The 8,582-nt window shown below is 40.9% G+C and overlaps 1 long non-coding RNA gene across 2 annotated transcripts; it reads left to right on the plus strand.

Moving 5' to 3' along the window:
- Positions 1-232: 232 nt before the first annotated feature.
- LOC134158326 (uncharacterized) lies at positions 233-7,251 on the plus strand. Of its 2 annotated transcripts, XR_009962720.1 has the most exons (3): positions 233-371; positions 1,089-1,143; positions 6,378-7,251. It is a non-coding gene; the product is annotated as an uncharacterized LOC134158326 (long non-coding RNA). The 2 variants fall into 2 exon arrangements; XR_009962719.1 differs by lacking the exon at positions 233-371 and having other exon boundaries at positions 674-1,143.
- The last annotated feature ends 1,331 nt before the right edge of the window (positions 7,252-8,582 follow it).

The raw sequence follows: 8,582 nt of genomic DNA on the forward strand, positions 1-8,582 counted from the left end.
TCTGATGTGTCAGACAACTTTATTTCAGGGAACATGAATAGTTCACCCCACTACTCTCAAGAGGCAGACCACTATTTAGCTCAAACGAGCCTTCCTTGACAGTTTGAAAGCTATCTCTAAGTACACGGAACAGCAAGTGAGGCCAGGCTTTGCATCTCCCAGCAAATTCACATGGGTGAATTATCTCATGGACAGCAGTTATTCTTGTTGATAAACAAAGAGAGAAAGCAGCATGCAATCAACCCTAGGGGTGAAATCCTGTACTTTTCTTTCCTTGGAAGAAAAAGAAGAGTGGAACAAACTCCCAAGGAGGAACAAAGGACTAGAAGAGCTTACATGAATCATCGAGTCCATCTCCTGTCCACAACCAGGTAACATCCTACTGGATAAAAGAGCTCTACTCTTTCCCACACTGCAAAACCCTCTGAGTATTTCCCAACATCTTCTAATTATTTCCAGACCTTTACTACAAAAAGAGCTGTAGAAAATATTCTTGGCATCTCCCCACATTAGAGTATTTGTACTTTCAATAATAATGTGAAGAACCTTCCTAATCAGAGCTAGGGAAAAATTCTTTCCTGAACCCATCATGATGACCAGTCTAACTCTGATTGCAGGAGCAAGAGACAGCAGACAGGCATAAGAGAAATGCTTCCACCCTAGCTGTCCCAGATCAGTGTGAAGGAATTGCTGCAGCTACGTTCCACAGTGCCAAAGAGGAAATCAATGTACCAGCCCCTTCAGCCACACTCACCAGTGCCAGGTTCAGGCAGCCGACCTCAGAGCTAGCTGGAGAGCCCAGACATGACCAAAAGCGGTCTCAGACCCACTAGATGGCACTGTGTGTGGCTGTTACCAGACTTCAAACCAGAGGCACCGCTTAGCCTGAGCTCGGCAGCTTCTATCTTAGCTGCATGGCTTTGATTTCCAGCACAAGTCCCACCGCCTGGCACCTCACCCAGCTGTTCTGCCCATTCAGCAACTTTTGGGTTTCTCAGTCACCCTAAATTAGTGCTCTTTCAGACAAATCCCAGTATGCTGTGGTGGTATTTTTTTTCTCAAGAAACTCCACGGTGATATTTTTCCAGTTCCTGGACCTTGCCCAAAACATTCCAGAGGTTTCAAGAAATATTGAGAAAGTCGGTAAGTCTGAATATCCTGTCTGGCTGGTGTGCAGTGCGTATGTGAGTGGAAGGGTTCAAACTTCAACCAAAAATGCTGTAGATTACAGGAATTTTTATGTGACTGTAACTTTCCATCTCAGTCGCACCAGTTCTGCTCTGCAGGCTCAGACTGGATCCCACTGATAGCAGTTGGGGAGAAGGGTTGCCACTGGGATCACTTAGAGTTGGATAGAGGCCTCTGTCAGGTTTCCAGACACTCAAAATGAGTGTAGCAAATCTTTCATCCATCTCTGTTCAAGGTTTCTACCCTTACTGTGAGCAGTGCTTGTTGGTTAATGTTTACCGTGAAAACTGATGGGACCTCCATTTTCAGTCTGGAGAGCAGAACTTTTGCCAAGCACATTTTTCTAACTGCAATGGGAGTTGAAGTCTTCTTTCTCTGTCTCTCTGCTTCTATACCCTATTTCCTTATAACCTGTCATCTCTGGCTTTTTAAAGTTTCTCTTGTATTGCAGCTTCAGCAGCATCCTGAGCACAGCTTTGAGTCTCTTCTCTTTTTTTTTTCTGTTTTTTTTTTTTTTTTTCAGTCTTTGGAACACTTTTTTGTGTCTCCCTAAGTAAAAGTGCTGTTTGAAATATCCCTTCTTCATCCTCTCCCACCATTATTTGCTCTAATAAAGTGCATTAGGCATTTTCCAATTGTGCCATTCAAGATTCAGCCGCAAACTAATCTATAAACCATGCACAAAGTTGAACAAATATCAACAGTTCTTGGGCCTTGTGCATTTGAAGCAGTATCCCAGAGAAAGCCTCTATGGCTAGGCAGTGCAGGTCAGCAAAGCCCTGGGAGGAAAGCAGCCCTAAATAGCTAGCTATTACCCTTCATCTGAAAGCTACTGCCTCCAGACATGGCAGACACAGCAAGTGACTGTATGAGGATCCTTAAACCTCTCTCATGTGGATGCCATGGCCACAGGAGCAGAAGATAAGCCAGATAAACCTTCAGATGGAGATACTCCTCTGTTATCAAGGGCTTATCAGGAGATATCTTTACAGATAAGCCGTGGATAAAAGATACAAGTTGGCAAGCAAGAAGTGAGAAGCAACTGTGTGAGACTGGGCATAGAGTTCTGTGCCTAAATCACTGGGTGACTGCAGGTAAAACATGTTAAAAGGGACAAAAGAAGAGCAAATCATTCTAAACTCCTTTCCTGTTCTTTTTCTTCTTTTTCTTTTTTTTTCTTTTTCATTTCCTTTTCCTTTTTGTTTTTTCTTTTTTCTTTCCTTTTTCTCTTTTTCTTTTTTGTCTGACAGATGACTGCACCTAGGTGTGCCTGGAGCCTGCAAAAAAAAAATCCGAGTGTCACAAGAAACTCCAGAAATGTAAAGGTGTTTTTGAGCAGATTTTAGGGTTATGACTGGCTCAGTATAGTACAGTGTCACAGATTTACAGATTACTAGAATTGGCATAAAAGTGGCATTTCTCTTTGCTGGGCAATAACATACTAAAAATAAGAAAAAAGAACAAAGTGTATCTACTCAGTTTTCCAAATCAATGATTTGCTGTAGGTGGTTTCGACCTGCACGTAATGAGGTTTTGTAAGCTCAGATGAGCCGTACTCATTTGGGGCAATTTGATCTTTCGATGTAGTAACTTTAACTTACACAAGCTTGTAATAAAGTCCAGAGAGCACTAAACAATAATATATTCTGGATTTTACCTATCCCGTAGGGTAGGATTTACTGTAGGAATACTTGTAGAATCCAAAACTCGATCCCCATATTTTCTGCTACATCCATGTAATGGTTTCTTCCCAGTTATGAACCTATTCACTCCAAAGACGATGGCCACATCTCACTTCTATATTTTTTCTACATCAGCAGCAAATCATTTTGATGTCAGCCTTTGCAGCTGCCAGATCATTCCTGGCATCTCTGAACATAGTTTTTGAGAACTCCGGGTCAGAAAACAGGGTCAAAATAGTTTGCCTCAGCATTCCTTTAGATCATGAACTTATATCTTCTTGCAGCACTATATGGTCTGGTTCATAATCTTATTTCATAAATTTGTTTGCTTCTTAAGAGAAAAAGGTATTTGGGGAAAAAAAAGAAGAAGAAAGGAACAAAAAAATACAAAAATAAAACATTTCCATAACATTCACTAGGCCTTTAAAGAAAACTTTCACAGATGCTGACAGCTGTGTGAGAATAGTTTGTCCACAAAGACAGAAAAGTTAAACAAATGTTATGAAAGTAGAAGCAGTGAGACATCACTGGTGGTTTTCCATAAGATAAGTAATTACATGCCTGGTGTTCACATTCTGTTCTGTGTCCTTTTCCACTACTAGTGACTCATACTTAAACAGCATGGAGAATATACATTCACTTCTCTTGTAAGTTCTTGTTTGGTCTTCTAATGAAGTAATTAAAAGGAGCATGTGATTTTACCAGGAGAGTTGGCAAATACGAATCAAAAGGGTTTTAGATGGTGAGCCTGCAGGAATCCTCCCCGAGTTCAATGTGTGCATGGAGGTTTTATAAGCAATTAAACTCTATCCCTGAAAATCCTACCTTTCAAGCTTTTGGATCACCTGTAGGGTTTTATGGTTGGCTGCAATTAATGAGAATGTAGAAGCTTGTACAAAAATCTCAAGCAAGGAAAAGGAATATCAGACAAATAAGTTCAAATACACTTAACCTTTTCCCTGTTAGAGTGCTACTTCTCATCCTGTATTAATGCTGCTTTAAAAAGATGCTGCATTTGAAAGTTACTGGGAGGATTATGAGGCAGCACAGAAGGTACTTGTCACTTCCTGCACAGCAGCAAAAGAACTGAACTTTAGGAAATATGACAAACAGTACAAAATATTCCACAATGGAACAAAAGCTCCATGAGATGAAAAAGTTTTGAACACTACAATATTTAGGGAGTGGCTTTAAGCAGTATAAAACATCAGCCGTGCTTCTGTATGTGTACTGCAACCTTACATGATACCCATCACCATTCTGTTCCAGCTTTGACCCACAACAGGCCAGACATCCTCAAGCTTTCTCTGCTCCTTCTTGTATGACTCTTCAGCAGCAGATTATTGCTCTCCAGGCCCCCCCCCCCCCCACCCCCAAAGGTTCAATGATTTTACTTCTTGGCAGTAAGAGATAAAAATTAGTTGCAGCCTCTGGTTGTCATGCTCTGGTACAGTGCATGTTTTGTAAAGTACGACAGGGATTGTCTGCTCCCCATTAACATATAGCTGAAAACAGTGCTAATGGTCTTTTAGCTGGGAAAGGTAGGACATTGGGAAGCTGTTTTCGCTCATTTGCCATTGTACGCCTGGACATGAGGTCAGAGAGAAAGCATGTGGAAAGGTCACAGTGTGCAAGGAAGGAGAGTTTTGCATCCTTATTTGCCCCTGTGAAGTCTCAAGAGTCCAAAACATGGGCTGACCTGTTGCCCTTTAAATACAGACTTTCCTCAATTAAACCTGCTGAAACACTATAAGCTTAGCTATCCTTTCCTTTACAGCACCATAGCACTGCTGAATTCAACAGATCAAGTGAGAAAAATCAGATCCAGTTTCTCTACACTATTATTTTTGTGCACGGCTATAAATCACAAGTGGCTGCAGGTTGTTTCTGTCAGAATGTAAACATGACTTCAGCTGTTGTTCATCATGGCAATGTTTAAAGAGTTATGTATATCACAAATAGAGTTGAACATTCACCACCGGCAACGATGTTGGTGGCAATACAGGCCTGACAGCAACAATTATCTTCTTTGCCTCCATAAGGACAAAGGGGTGGTCAGTCTTTTCTGAGCTGCTGGCTGCTGTTTCTTTCTAGGTGGACCAGGAGAAGGTGCTGCAGAGGAGATTTTCTGAGCTGTGCTTAGTGCATCTTGTCCTGACCACAAGCAAAGTAAGCACATGTTTTTCTTAGCGCTTCTAGCTTGCTACTCCCTTCATTCCTGTGGAGTGCCGCGCTCCGAGAGCGCTGACAACAATTGCTGCTTACCCAGTAGGAGAATACATCACTGCTGAGCCAGCTGCCTGGAAATGTTAATGCTGCTCTGAGGTTTCTTCAGGACTCTGGGCCAGCGTTTACCTCATCAGATATGTCTTTCCTTTGCTGCCCTATCCCAGGCTGTGCTCTATTCTCAGTGCAATCTATTTTCCATGAGTGACAACCCTGGGGGTCCCCAAAGGTAGTTGAAGGAGAGCAGGAAGCAAAATTAAATACACAGAGTGTATGGGAACAAAGCAGGGAAAGAAACAAGAAATACATACACTGCTGACATGATAAATCCCGGCCCCAAGGGGAGGAGAGCAGGCACAGGGGCTGAGAAAGGAGCACAGCAGGACTGAGCAGAAGGCTGGGGGGGGGTGCAAAGAGGCAAAGATTGTGATTCCAGCTGAAGCTGATGAGACTGCAGAGGAACAGAAGGGAAATAAATTTACAGAATCTACAGAAGCAAGAGCAAAGCCCTGTAGCCACTTCTTTTCCACAGAAACACTATTATCATCCTTGTTTCTCAAGCAGAGAAACAAAATGTTTAAGTGATTTGCCTTTGGCAGCTCTGGAGCCAAGGTTCCTCCAGCCCTTAGGCATAGACATAACCAAGAGATTTCTGTTATGTGTATTACCTTCAGGTGACTTAGAGAACACTGATTAAAGTGACTTTAACTATGCAAGATTCAAAATCCAAATAGCAGATAGGGAGGAAGGTCTCTTCGGATCAAGCCTTGGCTTTGACCACCACTTTCCTTTCTTTGCGTCCTTAAAAAAAAAAAAAAAGAAAAAAAGGAAAATACAAAGCTAAAAATATATGAAAGGAAGCAGGGGAAGGTTAGTCCTGGTTATTTCCCTGTACATATGTAGTGTTTGGCCTAGTCTTATTAGGCATGTCCTGAGAATCTTTTGAAGGGTCAATAAATATAGAGCTCACTGGGATTATATGCACACTACCTCTACTCTGTTGTTTCTGATTGAGGCACCCACTAGTTACCCTAACCATCAGTGTGTCCTTCAGCAATCAAAAACCTGGGCTAGCTCTCAATCCACCAGCCTGACTCTCATGTTTGGTCAGATGGTCTGTGATGCTCGTACACGACAGCTTGCCCTTCCATGGTGCACGACCCACTGCCTATTTCCTTGTGACATTACATGTGTTGGTAATAAACTTCGCATTCAGAATTCAACACAAGCATTTGATGTGGCTAATCAGCTGACTAACCTTTTCCATTTCTGATTTTTCAGAGTCTGCAGGGGGTGCTGCACAAGCTCCTGTCTCTCATTCCTCCCCCTCACTAACAGCAGGGAATAATCTGATGTAAATAGACGGGTAGTGCCAGAAATGTGACAAAGAAGGAAAGAGAGGTGCTGCATACAGTCTGAAGCAAATGCCATCTCACTGCCTTTCAGTATATGCTCATCCCTTTGTGCTACTGTAGTGGTGCCTTGTAAATGGATCTTAATTTCATAATATTATATGGCAATAATTCTTTCCTGACAAGCAACCATGACTGTGGTTGGTAAGCATCTATTTGAAAATGGAAAAGCTAAATAGGCCTTAAAGTAATTAAGATTCAAAGATTTTTTTCTTCCTACTGCAACTCCAAAAGAGAATCAGCTTCAAAACATGCCTTAAATGTATAAACAGTGTATTAGTAAGGGCATTTCTCAGTAAGGGCTGAGGATTCAGAATATGGGGATATCAATTACATCTTCTTTTAGCTTTCCACAGAAGGTTTCCAAGAAGGTGGCTATCTAGAACTGAATAGACAACCACATTTTTGCTGAATAGCTAGAAAGCTAAGGAAACTCATTATGTGGTTTTTAAAAAGTCTTGTGAATTGTGGAAAAGATATGTAATGTTTCTGCTGAAAAAATGCCATCATAATTATCTATATGTTCTTTATTTCACGCCAAGAATTTTCAACAATGAATGCCTTTCTTGCGACCTTCATAAATAAATAAATAACTGGCAGTATCACTGTCATGAGATACATTTGTGCTTACTACTACACAGCTGTTCTGAGCGCTGCATGTATTATATGTAAATAATTGATTTTCCACCTCTGACAGATGAGGTTGTAAAAATGATTAAAATAAATACTGTTGGTTTGAGGGTTCTTTTGTTTTTTTGTCTTTTTTTGTGGGAGAGAATCACATTAAACCATTCCACGGACACCTTTGGGCTTGCACAACATACAGTCCCATATGTCTTTACTTTTCAGAATTACTTCCAGACACAAACAGGAACAGATGTGGAGTGGTCCTTGCCTTGGGAGTCTGACCTGCAGCATAGGCACTTCACTTTTATTATCCTTCACTTTCTACTGATCATGTATCAGTTCCCCTTACATCTTCTTTTTTTCTTGCATATGCCTATTCATGTCAGAACTGATTCTCTTTGGTAATTACACTCATCTTCAGATCCCCTTCAAGATCATGAAAACATTTGCTTTACTTTTGTCTTTCAGTTCACTGCCTGCTTTGGATAAAGCCGGGAATGGAAGTATTAAAATACCAAGGGAATGCCTGCTGTCACAATGAGTTTGATCCAAAGTTCTTTGATGTTTTTTATAAACAGTGGTTCCCAATTATTGCTTTTGGGCTTTGAATCCACCCATACCCATGGCGTTCTACTCCAACAAGAAGCATACGTATGAAAAAGTTTTCAAAAGTTTCATCTGATGGGATTACCAATTTGATTTCCTGAACAATGTTCTCTCAAGAGTCAGATAATCATGTAACCACTTGAAAGCTCTCCATATCACCTCAGGCCAGAATTAAAACTCCTCTGCAGTCACAGTGCTTGAAGTTTCACAAAGAGTGGATAAATTCAGCCTTACGATTGAGCTGTTATTTGGTCTCTCCTGGCTGAGAAAGGGTACGCTTTCTTGAGTCTAACACCAGAACCATGTGCTGCTTTTGGAAACATAGTCTTCATTGTTGCAATGATTCGAATTCTGGTGCAATATTACTGGAACAGGCTTGGATCATTTTGTGCTGCAGAGAAGGTTCTTGGACAATTGCTCATTTCTTCTTTCCATCTCCTCTTTCTAAAGCTGTGATTCTTCCCAGTAGTCAGTTTATATTTGAAAGAGATCATCTCAAGGGAGGTCCTAAATTTGTATGCACTGTCATGGGCAGCAGTGACAGTTCATCTCATAGAAAGACCACCTATACCAGGTAGACAAATACATGTATATAACACATGCAACTAATTGTTTACACAAGTAGTTTCCTTTCCCACAAAGTTTAGGACACTTAAGATATTTGGCTCTAAAAACTCAAATTGCTTTTGTAATATTGTATAAAATACAAAATAATTGAGTACACAATTCTTTAATATTTGGTTCTGAATCTGGAATGCTACTACTATCAGAGGAACATTTTGTTTCTTTTGTCAAGATCTGCACACTTTCACCCATGGCTTAGTCTGCAAAATTCAAGTAC

Source organism: Pezoporus occidentalis, unplaced genomic scaffold (genome assembly GCF_034315485.1).
Source record: "Pezoporus occidentalis ecotype Australia unplaced genomic scaffold, CSIRO_AGI_Poc_V1 ctg13, whole genome shotgun sequence".
In the NCBI taxonomy this organism is placed as follows: domain Eukaryota; kingdom Metazoa; phylum Chordata; class Aves; order Psittaciformes; family Psittacidae; genus Pezoporus; species Pezoporus occidentalis.